We start from the raw sequence: 18,482 nt of genomic DNA, 5'->3' as shown, positions 1-18,482 counted from the left end.
CTAATCTACGAATCCTGCAAATCCCCAAGCCAAAGACCATGCATTCCCTTTCAGCACGATGACAATTCCAAGGCAATCTTCATCACAGCCTCCTTTGCCAAGCTCAGAAAAACTTGCCTCAGTCACAGCTTTGAAATAATGTTTTTGCCTGCTAGGGCTCAATTCCATAGGTTTTTTGCTACTTCTTTGCATACTGTGTTCAGCAGCTCCCTGGCAAGGTCCCTGGGACTGTCAGCCATCACAGAGGCACACTGGGGCAGACTGAGGGCACTGCTACAGGAGCCTACCACACATCCTACAGCCCAGTGTACAACTGAAATAAGAAACAAGTATTTCACAAAATAAAGTGGCAGAATTCAAGTGTTGAGGCATTGTTGTGACAGCACAAGACAAAGAAGATTCCTCAGATTTTTTTGAGGGGAAGGACCATTTTGCTTCCAGAGAATAAAAAAAAAAATTATAAAATACTATTGTCTTGTCTCTGTCTATCCTATGATGACTAGGATGGACTCGTGCACTAGAAGTAAATTTCATCCTTACAAGGCCAACCAAGTCCTTGGCAGTGGGGCAGATGTGGTTTGATTACCACCACTACAACCTGCTCAAAGCAAAACTTCACCTCCCCACTGCAGCTGAGAGGCACCAACCCACCCCTGAGGGCAGCTCACCTTGAGACTGCCCAGGCACAAACAAACAGCGCTGCCCTCCAGGACAAGAGATTGCTGGAGCCTGGAGAGAAACGAGCAAGTCGCAATTTCTGCCACCAGAACTGGGAGTACATTTGATCTGAGCGCCTCAGGCAAATTTCTTCTCTTCTCTGCATCTCAGCTTCCTTGTTCCCAGGGCTTTGCAGAGCCTGACACCAGACACTGCAGAAATGCAGAAAGTCCTGGAGCAGAAATGCAGAAAGTCGTGGAGCAGAAACGGCACGACAAGGGCCAAACAGATGCAATCACCTCAGATTTTCTGAAGATGGTTATTTATTTATTCTCACAGTGTTTCAGGAGTGCTGAAAGTCTGATGCTGAGAAGCCTTAACTGTGATAAAGGTCCGGTGGCTGCCAACTGAGTATTTGCTTTAACCACATTTGATGTTCTTAAAGCTGCCTGCCAGCTTCTGGAGTCATTCGATTATATACAAGTATTACTTCAAAGCAAACAAGCAATGGATACATTTTTATTTGTTTGTTTCACTGTTTATAAGTTATATTTTCCTAGAATTTGCAGTGTGAAGGAAATGCACAGTACTTATATTTGGATCTAATTTTCACGAAAATTGAATAAAAACCAGAAAAACACCAGCTACAAAAATCATTTCTACCCCCCAGTAATTAAGTTCCCATGAACAGAGGAAAAAAAGAGAGAAACAAAACCTTGCTATTGAGCCAACTTTGTTTAAGATATATTTCATAAATCAGCCGTGTTCAGCTTAAATCAGCACAAATCAACAGAGAAGCAGAAGCCTTGAGGCAACTGTTCAGACACCTGAGAAATGACAGCCAGAAGCCAAAGCCAGAGAGGGAAGTTGGGTATCAAGTTTTTTTAAAGAAATTCAACTTGACTCATTATAAAAGCAACACAGGAAAATAGGTGGGAGGGGGATGAGACATACAAGCAGAGAAGAGCATTGCTCAGCTGGGGGAATCCAACACACACGGAATGTGTAGACCTGGAGGACTCCAACACAAGCCTGTCTGCACTAAAGATACCACTGCTCTGGCCTGAGCTGACAGAAACCTCAGGGACTGCACAGCTTGTCAGACAGAGAGGGCATGCTGTACACTGAGTCATACTGCTCCTTCTTCCCCTCCTCTCCATGATCTGCTCCTGACAGCAAAAACAGAAAGAGACAAAACTTAGTGTCTAATCCTGAGCACAGTAAGGGAACAGCCAGACTTCAGCAAATCACCATCTCCTACTGATGCAGCAAAGCTTGGTAAAGAAAGGAAATCTGTGGAACTGCAGGACCCTTGATACACACATGAAAAATGAGAATTTCTTGACATTAGCCTAGTTCCAAAGATAGAACAAGATCTAATTCAGATTCCCCAAAATGTCCTCATCTGTAAAACCATTCAGAAGAGCCACTGATCTTAGCAAAAGGGAAACTCCTAACCCTAAAAACATCAGTGATAACCTGTTCTAAAATAAACAGAGTAGATCAAGTAATTTTATCTCAAGGAGAGCAATCTGGACTTTCAGTCCTTCAGCTAAATTCCTATGGGCACCATTCCAGAGATGTCACAGAAAACCCTGAAACCACTGCTCAGTGAGGCAGGGAAAACAATACCAAGAAACCTTCAGTGTGTTAGCTTGAGGAATAATGCAGTTTTGAAGTGCCACTATCAAATCAACAGTATTGCTTCCTTACTCTGTGCTAGGCACCCAAATCCATGGGAAATACTGGAGACTCAGAGAAGGCTCAGAGGACCATAACAGTATTTTGGATGTGGAAAAGCTTATTTGAAGGCAGACTGAAACTGGATAGCAGACTTTAGGGATGAAATAAAAATGTAAAATCATGACTAGCAGAGAGAAATCATATCTTCAGTTTCTCTCTTCTTGGTTGCATAACAAAGGGAAATTCAATAAAAGCTACAAGTTACAGAAGAGATAAAAATAAGATAGTCTCTAAAATATCTAACCAGACTGCAGAGCTTGAAGCCAGAAGTTGTCAAGGCCAAAAAAAGCAAGAATTGCCCCACAGCAGACACATATGATTAAGAACATCAATAGATTTAAGAGTGTAGGATAAAACAAATCTTGGTACAAGGTATTAAACTTCTGGGATAACCCCTGAAAGGTATTGTGAAACAAAGATAATTACAACAGCCCAAATCAAAATACCATTTCTCCTTTTATAAATGGTGGCCCTTGGGAACTGCTGGAAGTAGGTATTTGATTAAATGGACCTGAAGTCTGGCAGCTCCATGGTCAGTCTGTTTTTAAGCTTCATCTGGACACAACACACTTAGCCCTTTAAAAGCATTGAGTATTTTTTCCTGAAAAATACTAAGTATTTTTTTTTAAAGGAGTATCACAAACTTGAATTCAGACAAAAAACCGTATCATATTTCCCATCTTTCTGAGGTCACAACTGGACCAGTAAGATCCATGCAATAAACAAGTTCATGCCTAATGTGTATCAGTTAACTACCTTAGCTGCTCAAGAAGGTACAAAAACTGTAATATTTAAAATTATGTCCTCAAAACATATCCAGTTCTCCAGAAGCAGGTCTTACTTGCTGTTTCCTAAAATAACAGCTTATTTTAGCAGTACTAAACCCTGCCAAATTCCTATAATACTTATAATAACAAACAATACATGCAATCACCACCATATAAAGTTAGTTACTCTCAGTGTAGAAGCTACAAATCAACCTATGTAAAAAATTCTTGCGTTGAGTTTTTGGTTGAGTTTTGCTTACTTTTTGTTGTTTTATTGCTTCTTACATTAATTTGAGGGTATTCTCATTAGCTACACCAAACAGTTTTCCATTTGCAAAAGAAGATAAAAAAAAAAAGAAGTTCAGATTAAGCACTAGGAAGAGGTTCTTCACTGAGAGAGGGTGGCTGAGCACTATAAAACAGGCTTCCCCAAGGAAGCTGTCACAGCACCAAGCCTGACAAGAGTCCAAGCAGCTCACCTTCTGCACCACCAGCAGGCTCTCCTGCTCCCTAAAGAGATGCTGGTCAGACAAAATGCTGGAAACAGCTGGTTTGGTAATTAAAAACACATGGATTTTATCCCATTCTGTTCAAAGCTGAAGGTCCTGAAAATATTCAGGTTTCTTACCCAGAGACATGCTGCCAAGTCCTCAGTTCATTAGTGGACAGGCTGCCTCAAAGCACAATAACAAAACAACAATAACAAAAATAACAAACTTGTTTTTTCTCTTGCTTTTTTTTGGAGTTCACTAAATGCAAAGACAGTCCTTTGCTGCTTAGAAATAGATTTCAAGCAAAGCAGTCACCTGGCTCCAAGGAAAGCGTTTCCTCCCTCCCACCCCCCTCCAGAGGTGCCTTAAATCAGTGTTTGACATCGGACTGAGAAAAGCAGCAAAGTAAGCAGAAGGTGGCAAGTAGTTCTTTTTAATATGTAAGGCTTCTGCTGAGGTGCATTAAAATACTAATTCAAATGCAGAATAATCAGCATCTTTGTAAGATTTCAGTCTGATATTGTCTACTTCTGTCAAAAAAACACTATTGGCTATGTGGTCCTACTAACAGAACAAGTAACTCAGAACTTGGCCACAGACCTACATGCCTCAATGAAGACGTGCTGAAGTTAATCTGTCTTTGACCACACTTTGGAAGCAAAGGAATTGCTTCCGATACAATAACAATAGTGCTAACAAGTCAGCACCAAGATACAAACAGTAGTCAGGTCAAATCCTTAAGTCACTCTGTAGGAAATCTAGATATGAGCTTGTTTTAGCTCAGAGGTACACTGAGACCTCATATGGTCCTTACTAATGAAATGGGAAGAAGCAGTAGTATCTACCCCCAACGTAACAGCAGGGAAACCAGACTGCAAGGTTCTTTTGCTAATATGAGTTACTATCGTGTTGCGGGAGCTCTGCACTGTTGCAATAATTGCAGATTAAACAGGCCTTTTCATCTTTCTCACCTTCAAATTCTCTCTCCTTCAGAGCAGCTTAGTGCTGCCATCTACTTCTTTTTTTTCACCCTAACAGGTCTGGGGTTTTTTATGCTAACAAAGTTCTTAGCAGACTAACTCACCCACTATGACAACACTCCCTCACTTAAGTCTTCACAACTGGGTCCCACATTTATAAGTGGTTCAGCTCATCACCACAAAATTATATTAAAATTAAATTTAATAGCAAAACTAAAACCCAAGGAAACAAAATACAAAATCACATCCAAAATCCTTTTAACACTGATTCACACTTGAGCCCTCAAATATTAATAAAACCCTACAACTCCCTCAACTCTTAACCACAAGATATCTTTTACAAGCCTTGGAGATATTAAGTTACTAAATTCAGGGATGACAAGGTGGCAAAGACATAGGTCTTTATCAAATCATCTGGACAGTTCCAGAAAGCAAATTTATCTAGCTAAAAATGTTATTCAAAGTTTTAGACCTAGAGAATTAATAAAACTCTTTTATAGGTCATTTATTTGCACAGACACTAACACTGCTAGAAAAAAAAATATTTCCTGGCTAAAGGATATATAATCTGAAAAAGAAGCTGAAAAACATTGGTAGTTTAGTAGAAGACTGCCTGCTGCTGCTGAGGCAGAGCTAGCCTTGATTAATCCTTCATTTTCATTACAATCATTTTAAGGTCTGAGCAATTGTTTCCACATGGCCCCTCAACCACCACTTGTTGAGGGTCTTCACTGTGTTTTGCACAGAAGAATGTTCAGACCAGAGCACCACAAAACCCCTGGAATAAGGGGAAGCCAAGAGCACCTTCCGCCTTCCCACCAGCAGCACACAAAACAGTGCACCCATCCCTACTGCAGGCATCTGCCCAGAGGTTGTGCTCCAAAGAACTATGCTCCTGCCTTGTATCTTTGCCTCCCTTCATTCCAAATAAGATCACTATTCTCTGTTGGTAAGGACCAGATTCTCAAAGATCACAAAGTCTCCAAATCCCCAACAAAATCTTTCAGAGCACATCCCACCCAGATGCAGAGAATGTCCTGCAAAAAGAAAGGCTTTTACCACTGCTCTGCCTACATGTCACTGCCCAGGTTTGCAGCTTGGTCTCAGATGACCCCAGGCCTCTGCTGAGACTGCAAACAAGTCACAGGGGCTCTGCTGGAGAGAATATATTTATCCATAGGGAATCGAAGGGAATTAATCACATTTTATGTGCTGTATCAGGCCGACGAAGGTCACACATCTGAACTAGGGCAGCCCAACCTTCAGCACAGATGTCAGCTTCATGAGGAAACACCCTGAAAACTGGCCAGAAAAGGTATTTTCAGGAGCAGATTTTTTTCCTTCCTTCCTGCAGAGCTTTATTTCATAATGGATGAGTAAAAAAAGCAAAAACCAAAAATCAAAACACAGTTTTTAGAATAAAAATTCATTTCCTAGCTGTCATCCTTGGATTTTGCATATCATGCCTTAGCATTAACTGCTGCCAAACACAAGATGTCAGGTCCATCTGGCAGATGTACACTTCCCCAGCTGCCAAGTGCTTCCTTTAGATCCAGGGGCTTCGCTATTAACTATATTCACAAATTCCAGCCTCCTGAAAGAGTAGGGCTTCTGAACAGCAGCCTCTGCTTCCCAGTGCCCTGGAAAGGGGGAGCAAGGCTGCACTGCAATCATCCAGAGAATCTGCTGCACTTGTGTGGCGGGGAGGGCAGTGTCCTGGTAACCGATGGCTACACCAGCTGTGGGAGAGCTTTAAGGAATTCCTTTCTCCCCAGATTATCCCTAAATAAAATTAGAAAGTATTTAGAAAGCAGAGGAAACCCAACCATTCAAGCCAACATCGTTACTTATTTACATATAAATACAGCCAGGAAATAAGCATATGTATTTATATATAAACAAAAAAGCTATCTGCACAATGTTTCATACATTGCTTTCCCGTCCAATATTTACTACTTTATTCATGACTTAAGGAAAAAAACTTTTTCCCCAAGAAACTGGTGATAAAATGCCCTCTGGTGGGCGTGACTGTGGACCTCTACATCAACAACCACCTCCGAAATAGTTTGGAGCCTTCGATATATTCCTGGGATTACTATTTTTAATGAAGTGAGACAAAGCACATACTTGCCTTCCAGAAGAAACAGACACACTCCTGACTAAAAAGCTTGTTTTGCTGCTCACTATCTCAGGATTAGAATCATCTTAATTTTTTTTTAAAAATCCTATTAAAATAGTTTTAGGAATCACAACATTCTGTAATGTTCATTTTACTTCTCTAGGATGTATTTTCACCTTAAAAAATAAGCAATTAAGAGAAACAGAAAAGCGGCATTAAGTTCTGCTTTGCCTCAGCATAACAGAATCTTTGTTGACTAAACTGGATAAAGGAGGGGTGGAGAATAACAGCATTTTCAGAGCTCATGAATCATTTTTGTCCTGTTAAAGCACCAGGCACAACTAGGGAGGCAGCTCTAACTGTACAGGCAAAAAATAACAGCCCTTGTTCCAGAAGAGTTTATTGCCTAAAAAGAAAAATCAAAGATTGAAAACAAAACCCCTCAAATATAAATTGAAGTTAACACGATGTGTTTTATCCTTCAGATGCTCAATAAATGTGGGTGGTGCTTTCATTAATCTGAAACTATGTAAGTCTAAAAAAAGAGAGTTGAGGGTTTAAAATGCAGTGACAGAAGAGATAATGCAGCAACTTGGGGGCAGAGTACATGCACAGCTACTCTGAGAATATATATACATATAGATGTAAATCAGACTGGTTTGGCAAACCAGCCACACTGGAAGAGGAGAGCTACCAGGCAGATGGGACTGCACAAGCCTGACCCCAAAGCAGCCAAAAAAAGCTGCAGTTACACACAGAACTCAAGATGACCCCACATAGTTTCTAGGGATTTTTTTGTGTGTGTGTGTGCAACAGCAAAGCTTCAGAGTGGCAGCTAAATAAAAAACCAGAATAGAACACTGAGGTCACATGAAGGAAAATGGAAGAACTCCATTGCTTTCCAGAGTTTCCTGGAAGGTATTTGTGCTTCCATTTCTTACAGAATGTGGCACTTTCTTGGTTCATCAGGATGGTTAGATACTTGTTTCCAGCTTCCACGGTACAATTTGCAGTTAATTGTTGCTTTATGCCAAAAACATTTGCAACTTTCCGCTATACACGGAATGTGAAGCATTTCTGTCTTTTTATAGATGTTTCTGGGCAACAAAACTTTGCTTATGAAGTTGTTCTGGGGTATAAAGAAATTATGTGATTTAACATTCATGCCCTCCTTTTGCCCTCAGAAAGAAAAACAAGAAACTGTCAAAACCCACTCATTTCTTTGACACATGCCTTCATCCAAATCCTGCATCCCTGCTCTGTATAAAGCTCCTTCCCTCTCAAGTGGCAGAAAGGTCAGACACCAATGCTTAGAGCCTGCTCTGGGCTTGGCTAAGATCAGAAACTTTTAGTTTAAAATTCTTTTTGGCCAACAGCCCACACAGAAATTCAGGGTTACATTTACCCTTTTTTCTGAAGACAGAGGCCATGGGTTTCACAGAGCAATGCTGTTTCTTGGTGTTCTCCTGTATGAGCTTTCTGATCATCATTCTTGTAAGCATCTCTGGACATTATGTTGACTGCAGATACAGTGAAACATATTTGTTTTATTAAATATAACAAGCCAAGATTAAATGGTCTATTTGTGCATATAATAGTTATACACACAATGCCCAGGCATTAATCCTAAATTTTTGCCTAAAATTAGAAGTAACATTATCTAGGTAAAATGAGCACTGACATTTCTTGGATCTTATCCTGGTAGTTAATCTTGAGGTTTTTTAATCTTTCAATTTTCTAATCAAGAAGATAGCCCAAGGCTGAATAGTTCTGGTTGTTGTTAATTTTCCAATCTTTTTACATAAAAGTAAGGGTTTCATGGTTTGTTTCTAGAGTGAAGCTACCCTCTTAAGCCAACCCTGAAGTGTCTATAGTCAAATTCAAGAGATGACTGGTCTCCCGAAAGCCATGAACTGACAGAGTTTAATTTTACAAGATAATATTTAGACAGGAAAAAATTATACTAAGTTATATGTGATGCCATTTCATTAAATATCCTGAGGAAATCTGAGCCTGTTCATGTTTTCTTAAAGTTGAATAATTGTCTGATAAACAGTACAGCCTAAAAAAAGGCAAAAAATGGTTAAGGAGGACTTCCACTGGATAACAGAAGTCTAACCAGCCCCCTGGCTTCCTGAGATGAGTGCCTGATGATGCCCTGGTTAACCATCACCTCAAGCAGGAGATGCTTGGGCTCAAGCTGCACCTGCACTTCCATCATAAATTAGTGTTTAAGCTTCTCAACCTAACCCAGCTGGGTGTCATTCCTGATCTCCAGCCCACTCTGCCTTAACTTTGCCATCAGGGTACTGCAGCTGTATGCAGTCCTCTGAATAAAGATGCCAGCATGGCACAAAGGTTGGGTTTTTTGTTTTACTTGTATTATCCTTGAAATACAATACTTCAGTAACTTAGCTGCTGCAACAACAATATTTGTCTAAGAATAGTTTTTAGAAGGCTTGAAGGATGCTGCTGTGAACTGTTCAAGTGTGATATTGAAACAGTGAATTTAAGGAAAACTTGCTTCAATTTCTTTCTTAGCAAGAACATACCCTACACACACACAAATGGGCTTTCAAAATTTCTCTCTGAGACAGAGGAAAAACAAATAAACCAAAATAAAGAGTATTAGGGCAATCACAATTCTCCTCTTCATCTCTGGGTGCAGTTCTGTATCAAGTACCACTTTTATAGACAATCTCACATTTTAGGGACTTTAGACAAGCCTTATTATCTCCTTAATTCCTATACCATTTCTATGCTTTTTTTTTTCCTCCTCCAAGTAACTCAAATACTGGCCACAACTTCACATTGCCTTTTAGTTCCCAGAGAGATAAGGCTGTGATGTTGCAAAACTCTAACTGCCCAGAAGTTTAATCATAAAACTATACACTTTTCTTCCAAAAAGGAAAAATGTACTATGAAATAGGCTTTGCTTCAGAGATTCAATAAACCTAAAGAATGGGTAGAACATTTATCTAATGTTTTCAGGGTACCAAATGTAACTCCATTTGATGGCACAGATCTGGGCTAAGGACAAATCTGGCGCATTTTATATAATAGAGAACTGAGGGGAAAGATGAAAAGATACTGAAGCACCTGGACCATACAAACCAGAAACAAGCAAATATTTCCTTCCCTCTCTCGCATTTGCTGTCATCTACTGAGATTTGCAGGCTTTTTCTTCAACCTCAAGACCTTCACAGTTGAATTTCACAAGTGATTTGTTCCTCAGGGTAGAGAAGCACTGTGCAACATCAGATACATATTGGAATATGTCAGCTCCACAGGTGTTAACTAGATCAGGATTTGGTCCACAGTTCAGCAGCTCTTGTGACAATTCACACATCAAGATCAACTGAGAGGTTCTGCAGGAGGTCCCAGGCAGCCACAGCCCACACTCTTACGTGCTACAGGCAGCTTTTAATCACATCTCATTACATTTGTTTGCAGTCTTTAGGCTCAGACCTCGGAAAGCAAGCGGGAGGTTCTTACTTTCAGTCTCATACAAAGACCATAAGGGATAAAACATTGGCACAAACAGCCAAAGCCTCACGAATTATGAATTTGAGAATGGGCATTCAATCCAGCCTGCAGAAAATGCAGACTAGCATCAGGGTAAAAGAGATAAGAGTTAACTCACCAAAGATCAAACCCAACTTTCATTTACGCCTATACAACATTGATTTCTGTTAACTACATGTGTGTAACCGGGGGCAACATTTGATCTGAAGCCTAGTACCTTGATGCCCAGCTATTGTAAAACAGAAGCAAAAAGGTAACTACAAACATTTGACTGATGTTGCCTGCAAGCAGGGCATTGCAGACAGCTCTACCAGCAATACATATTGACAAAATTAAGATAGGGCACAGCAAACCTCACAACTAGAAGTAATTGCACAAATATTTGGAGTGTTCTTAAAAAAAAAAAAAAAAAGAAAATATGACACTGGGGAAAGGCAACACAAAGCCACAGACCAAGAAATAAGCTACTACATGCAAATACATGCAAGCTTCTCCCAAGTTAATTCTCCTCTTAATGGAATATTGATTGGTATGCTCAATGTTTAGAAAAGTGAAACAGTGTGGGGGAGAGAAGGAAAAGAAGCCACTCAAAGCAGTGACTTTTGTTTAAATGATACATACTTTCCTCATATGACCAGCCAAAAATAGCATAATAAAGAGGTCAGTGCAGTACATTTAACATTTTGCCTTGCATTTTATTAGCAAGTCTTCAGATGACCTGGGAGTGTCAGTCACACACTTTTTGTGCCCCTCTACAGGAAGGGAGCACAGCATTTTTCATAACCTCTCATCACACAACATCCTTAGTGTATCTGGAATTTCTCTACTCTGAGTAGGATGGATTGCAAAGTGTCTGTGGTAGTAGAGAGGTTTTTCATATGCAATCTCTTGAACTGTTTGCACAACTGAAGAGAAACCCACTGTCTGGAAGGAAAGCAGGGCAGTCCACTGGCATGAAGAACATCTGGCTAAGCTTTGTTGCATCTACTCCTACTATCCCCAACTGAGACGAGAGGATGGGAAAGAAACAAGTTGCATCTGTGAAGCAGATATTTATATGATCCAGTTTTAAAATAAAACCTTTAAAATCTAACTAGTATCTCATAATTAAGCAGCCATTTACTCCAGCCTTCCAGAAATTTCTCCCTACTCCAGTGACTACCAGTAAAATTTTAGGAAAAGTGTTTTTCTATTCTTTTCTTTCTTTCATTCATGGAGTCTTCAGAGATATCCCTTAGAGCCTCCAATTTCTTTCACTAAAAGGCCACTTAATAAGAGAGCAAAAGTTAAAAAAACAAAAAAAACCCCACAAAACAAAACAAACAAAAAAAAACAACAACACACACACACACAAAAAAAACAAAAAAAAAACAAAAAAAAAACAAAAAAAAAAACAAAAAAAAAACAAAAAAAAAAAACAAAAAAAAAAACACCACCTTCAACCAGAAGAACCAACTTTCACTGCCATTAGAGTTCCTGGCCCTGATAATCCAAGGAAAAACATCATGCCAAATAGCTCTGCTGAGCCATCCCATATTAAGGATACACTTAGGAATACAGGCACTGTCAAGGACCCATTTCATTGTCTATAGGTCAACACAACTGAAATAGTTTATACATTTCACATACATGTATATTTTTGTGCCCTACTACTTGTATTAGAATATAAGAAACTTCATACAGAATTAGCAGCTTCTCTGCCACTGCTTTTCCAAACTTTATGAAGAGTTAATAAGCTCAAAAAGATACTGCTTCACTTCATTCTGCAGTATTTCATATAGCTTCAAAAGTATTTTCCAGACATTTATATACCCAACAACATTTTGTAATGTGAAGTGTTCCAGCTTGGCATTGTTCCACCCTTGGCAGGCAAGAGACAATAAAAAAAAAATCAAGAGAAAGTGAAAAATAAAGTTTCTGAAGTATACAATATGTTAGGAATCATCTAATGAATTCAGGTGCTCAACAAGCTACAAATCAACCGAACTTTGCAATACATATAGATTTCAAAGCACAGGTAAACACAGCTGCATCCACTTTAAAGTTATTCCATGTCGTGTGATTACTACAATGAACTTCCTGAACTCTTTCACCTCTCCTTTTGATCTGGGGTTTACCTGTGGCTGGAAAAACTAACGGCATTTAAATTCTTCTCCCTCTAATTAAGGGAAAAAGCACGTTTAAGCCTCAGACTGAGAAAATAAACCTTCCTCTGAGTAGCTACAGCATGCTGCGATCTGCAAATCCACTAACGTTGCTTTTGCAGACCAAAAACAAAATCCTACAACAAGGTCTGACAAAGCAGATCTTAGAGCAGAATTATCCAATTTAAATATTAATTACTCATCAGCATGGACTTTAAGTAGTGTCTGAAGCAAAAGGCCTTAAATCACACTTTAAACCCAGGATTTCTTAAGTCTGCATTGTCATGCAGATCTTGGTTTTGGGGTGAGGTTTTTGGGTTTGCCTGGGGGGGCCTTCAAAAAACCCAAAAAAACAACAAGAGTGAAGATTGATAATGAGTCTCTCTCCAAGATTCACAAATATGAAGAGACATATGAATAGAGTCCAGCTCAAGGAATTAGGCACATCTTGAATTTGAGTCCTGCTACCAAACACTGCTATTGCCTCAGATACCTCTGTATCAACTTGCAGGATTCTTCACAGTATCTCTCAACTGCACTGACAGTCCAAGAAACACTCCTGCCATAGCACACTTAACAGTTTTCAGTTAACAGCAATGCTGCAGAGCAATTTTATCAGTGGCAGATTTTCTTGCAAACTGCTGCACTGAACGAGTTCCAACGCACACCTTGAGATATAATCTGCTTCCCAATCCAACTGCATACTACCTGTAGTTATGTAGAGCTCTAAAGGTGGAGATCAATCCAAGAAAAACCAAACCTGAACAGAAATCCCAGCATTTAACATCACACACCACATAGCTTATCGTAATGGATGGCAGCGAACTAAACAAAAACACAAATCACAGAATGCTACAAAAGGAACACTGGGTTCATTTTAAAATAAGTCTTTGTCTATAGCTTCAGCAGATTGTTTCACAGAATCAGTAGTATCATTGCAAGCTAGCAATACATTACCTGAAATTTAAGGCCACCAAAAAAACCCTGTGTTTTTCTGAAGTTAATGCCAGTTATGGCCAGAACACAGTTGTGAATATCTGAAAACCCAAACCTAAGCATCATAGATTAAAAAAGAAAAAAAAGAAAGCAGCACATAAAAATTAGACAAAATGGTCCCATGTTCCACATATCCTAATCCACAACATAAAATTATTTATGGAAGAGTGTGACTAGGAATTCAGTTACTGTCATTTATCAGATGGTCAAGACAGCACAGAGGTAACTGGCTGCATAATAACACACCGGGAAGGCTTCTGGGCACTGCTTGTACCAGCTCTGGTTTCACCACACCAGGTACACGATGCATATTCACACCCTGGGAAGCCCTGTTGACTTGCAAAAACCTGACAGAAAGGCGTTCCCATAAGAGATTTCTAATCTATTTCCTTTTAATGTCTTTCTTTATAGCTGAGGAGGAGTTCTTTGTACTTCTGGTAACAAAGGAAACACAGAAGTGACAGAAGCATGTCAAAGCTTTTTATGTTTCATACAGCCTCACACTCGGATTTGCTGTTGGCAGTTTACTTCTTGGGAAGAGCACCTTAAGCCTCGACATAGGTGCTCCATCTTCCTACAAGTAACTTTATGGAAGAGTTAACTGCAGAGAGGGATGATGAAACCGTTCTCCACAGTGGGTAAGCCAATATAAAATGAGATTTTTTTTTTTTAAGTGTGACAAAGGGTTAATGCCGTAGTTCAGTTACCTGCAGGTATATTCAACATTATCTAATTTGTATGTTTATGGGCTTTAAGATATAGGTTTCATACTGTCTTTCTTCTGCAGAGAGGTGAGTACAATAAGGAAGTGATTAAATTCACAAATTAATCACAGAACCTAATGATACTATGCCACATTTAAGGTTACTGAATCAGCTCACTGTGCAAAATAGAAGATCTGGAGGGAAAACCAAAAAAGCAGAAGGACCAAGTAAGTCACTAACCCATGCTGAGATTTTCAGCTAGCTGAAAGTCTCGACTGCGGCACAAAGAGTTAGTGATCTGAAAATGATGTAGACTTCAGTGCCGCACTATAAAGTTGAGGCTCTGCAAACAGAGCAGTTTGGGATAAGGCCCTCAGCTCTCTGGGCTTCCTGGTCCAGAGCCTACGGCAGCAAATCCAAGTGATCGATGGAGTTGAGTGGACAAGTCATTACAAGAACTCAAGTAAGACCATGCTCAACCTAAGGAAGGGATGATAGATAACCTCAACAAAAATATTAAAAGAGACCAAAACTTCAAAGTGCAAAATAAAACTCCAATGAGTTTTAAGATTAAAAAATAAACCACACAAAAGGGGTATGATGCAAGTTACAAGGGTTAAACAAGGTGGGACAGCCTGGAATTTCTCTCTCCATTTACAGATCATGGGGTACTTTTTCCACCCTAACACTGTGTGTGAGGTTCCACCACAGCACAAAGAGGCAAGAAAGGAAGGAAAAAAAGAATTCTTTTGGCCCTTTTTTTTTTTTCTTTCCCCTGTGCTTCAGAAGAACTAGGTCCATCAGGTATCGGAACTAAATTAAAAGGTCAGGAAAACAAGGAGGCATGGACAAGACTGAATTGCAGATGAGCACAGAAAAGGAGAGACACGGTACTGGGATAAGCGCCAACAACTGCAAACAGTCACAGTCCCGATGCTGGTGGCTGCCAGGGCACTCCAAACCTGAGCAGCTCCCAGGGACACCACGGATCACTACCTGGCAGAGGAGGACGTGTGGGAGCAGAACAACATCACCAGAGAGACCATCACAGCAAACCTGGGCATAATGAATTCCCCTCGCAAACAGGCGCCTGAAGTGATAGCACCAGATGCAGGGCTCAGTGCACTCAAAAATCGCATCTAATTCCTAGATCCATGCCTTCCTCTCCTTTCATTGAGAAGATTTCCAGTCAACATACACACTATATACTTTTTATTATTGTGTGAAGAAGAGCAGCAACCCTGGCAGCATGCTAATCTAGAAGCCAAGACAAAACAGAGCTGGTTACTTTCCTCCCACAAGATTTCTGCTTCAAAAAACCAAATGAACAAGGGTTTGTTCCTGCACACCACCACTTTTTGTTTCATTTCAGCAAGACTTTGACAAAATCTAATTCACTGTGCTGCGTATCTACTACATTGGGTATCTGAAGTATGACCATCACTCATTAGAAACATAATTAAAAAGTGACAAAACTAGATCCCCCCTCCCCAGCATGCAGATGAAAACCAGTAACCCTGCCTCTATTTGTAACCATGACAACTATAGAATATTTTATTTCGGTAATATAATTCACACTGAACATTTGCTCATAGGTTTTGTTGTTAAGGGAAAGGTTGACACACTGTACACACATTTCATAAGCTACTGGAGACAACAAATGCAGGAAAGTCAGGCAGTTCGAGATCAAGAGCCCAGTTTGTATTTCAGAGTTCATTTAAGACCCTTTATTGTAAGCAAAATGAACACAAAAAAAAATTCATCCAAATTAAGTGTTACAGGTCATTACTTGCAATACAACTACTTGGTATGACAGGATGTTTTTCCATTTTAAAATATATCACAGTGATACTCTCCATTTTTAAAAGAGTTAGTTATTCAAACACCAAACATTAATTTTCAATTAAAATACCACAGGCATTATTAGGAAATATCAACATGAATGTTACAGGAAAAAAACAGCTTTGCAAAACAAGGCAATGGAAAGCACAGTTTACATATGCAGGCTAAGTCTCATTCTGGTTGGGTCACTAAATTATTTGCATAGCTCCAATATTTCATCCTAAACTGAAGACAACTTCCAGAAACACACACAATAAGAGCAGGTTATAAGAATAAACAAAAAGCCACAATTCTGAACATTACTCCAAGAAGATTAAACAACCTCCTGAGCATAACTAAAGTTTGACGCAGATAAATGTCAGAGTAAAATATTGCTGCACTTGATTTTTCTCCACATGGGAAAAAAAAAATAATAAAGCCATTAGCAGTTTAAGCCAGAATACGACAATAATAGACACACTGTTGCTTTGGTTTGGAGGCAAACAATAATAAAAAAACAATAAAGCTTATGGAACACTACCCCTCTTCTCACACAGATCCTATCTTTCAAGAAGGATTTAAAGTTTCAGCAGATTGCTAATTATAAGAAACAATAATACTGTTATCTGCAGTCACCTTAAAGCTACAGTAGTTTGGGTTTTTGAAAGTACCTCAAAAGAAGAGCCTGATAGACATGTTTGAATCGGTGCAAGAGACTCACACGTGCCTACACACACACAACACACACACACTTGCTCAGTTGTTTTCGAGACTACCAGGAAAAAGAAAGTTTCTTCATTTATCGGAAATATGCTTTATATAATCTTCCATTTAAACAAGTAATAAGCCTGCAGCAAACATGCATGGCTTTTTCCTTCATTGACGGAAAAGTGATTAAATCCCCCTTAATCTAGTTACCAGAATGCTGTATTTTTTTTCTATGCAGTTTTCATATACAGTAACAAAAGATAAGCAGCCAACTACACGGCCAGGGCTCCATCATTTTTGGTTGTGGTGGGGAGATAAATCTGTCTCCAGCGTTCAAGGGATATTTTCAGTTTAATGAATGAGACGAGAGGAGGAAAAATAAAATAATCTTGGAGACGATGAGCACACACTGTTTATGAAGTGTATGACAAACGCCACCATCCATCTCCAGAAGTCCCTTCCTCCAGATCTTTCGCCACCCTCCGGGGAGGCACAGAGACCTGAACCCAAAATCCCGGGGATCACACACCTGCATCCTCACACGACAAGGACAGCTCGCCACGTCCACTCAATGTCAAAACAGAAAGTAGCTTTTCCCTCCCAGCCTAAGCCAGACCTTCCCGAAAAGCAGCACCCCAGGGATGCACCTCTGTTCTCCCTCCGAACGGCACCAGGCTGCACTTGGGTTCGGAGATAAGTTACAGGGAAACAACCTTCGGGGGAAAAATAAAAGGGGAAAAAAAAAAAAAAAAAAAAAAAAAAAAAAAAAAAAAAAAAAAAAAAGGAAAGCATCAATGGAAAAGCACAGCAGCAGCAGCCAAACAAACCTCACACTGGCGAGGACATATCATCGGCATGGGAATCGTACGAAATGTTTTAATATGTACATATACACACACACACACATATTTAACCAATATTGCGCTGAAAAGTTCCTCGTATGCATCACCCGCGGGGATGTGCAGAAGCGAGAAGGGGACGGGAATGCAGGGCAGGCTCAGAGAGAGGACGGGCTGGCCGAGGCGTTGGGAGGCAGGCAGCAGGCAGGCAGGGAGGGAAGCAGGCTGCTGCCGGCGGGGAGCGCGCCGAGCCGAGCCCAGCCGAGCCCGGCACTTCCGCGGGAGCGGGCCCGGGGATGGGATGGGATGAGGATCCGCCGGGACAGCCGCCCGCACAGGGACGGGGCTCTGCGGGGACACCGCCGCCCCCGGGACTGGAGAGGGAGGGGGGAACAGGAATTGCGCGGCCGCCGCCGCTCCCCGAGCGAACGCCTGAAGTTGTGGGTGCGCGGCGGGGGCGGAGATCCCCACGCCAAGATGAATAAAAACCCTGGGAAATAAAAAGCCCCAAACCATCACAGCAACATCCCGAGGGCCCGCCGGCCCCACGCGGCACCCCCCAGGCGGCGGGAGGCACGCAGGAAGTTTTTAATGCGGGCGGCGAGCGCAGGCGCAGGGCAGCCCCAGCCCCGCGGTGCCCGGCGCGGCGGGCGGGCGGCGGCGGGGGCTCGGCGGGCTCCGGGCACCGCTTACCTCCCTCCGCGGGGGCGCAGGCGGCCGCGTCCTCAGGCGGCGGGAGGATGCGCGGCGGCGGGAGGAGGAGGCGGCGGCGGTTTGTGCATCGCAGCCCCCGCCGCTAACGCAGAGCCCCGCGCGGCTGCGGGCGCCGGGAGCCGCGCTGGAGGCCGGGCAGGGAGGCGCGGCGCGGCGGCGGAGGCTGCTGCGGAGCCGCGACCATGCTCCCGTCTGGCCGCCTTCCCCTCACCTACTGCCCGCTTTAGCCGGGGAGGGAGGTGGCCTGGGCGCCGGGGCGAGGGGCGGGCCGGGC

The 18,482-nt window shown here is 41.4% G+C and overlaps 1 protein-coding gene across 1 annotated transcript in view; it reads right to left on the bottom strand.

Moving 5' to 3' along the window:
- The window catches only part of KLHL29 (kelch like family member 29), a 389,156-nt gene extending 370,913 nt beyond the window's left edge, over positions 1–18,243 (bottom strand). The window contains exon 1 of the mRNA XM_083857762.1: positions 18,188–18,243. The gene's annotated coding sequence lies outside the window, so the exon portion shown is untranslated. The remainder of the gene's footprint in view (positions 1–18,187) is intronic.
- Positions 18,244–18,482: the final 239 nt, after the last annotated feature.

The sequence above is a fragment of the Zosterops lateralis genome, assembly GCF_965231275.1.
Source record: "Zosterops lateralis genome assembly, chromosome: 3".
Classification (NCBI taxonomy): Eukaryota; Metazoa; Chordata; class Aves; order Passeriformes; family Zosteropidae; genus Zosterops; species Zosterops lateralis.
The sequence above is the reverse complement of the archived record's forward strand: the minus strand, read 5'-3'. Positions and strand labels throughout refer to the sequence as shown.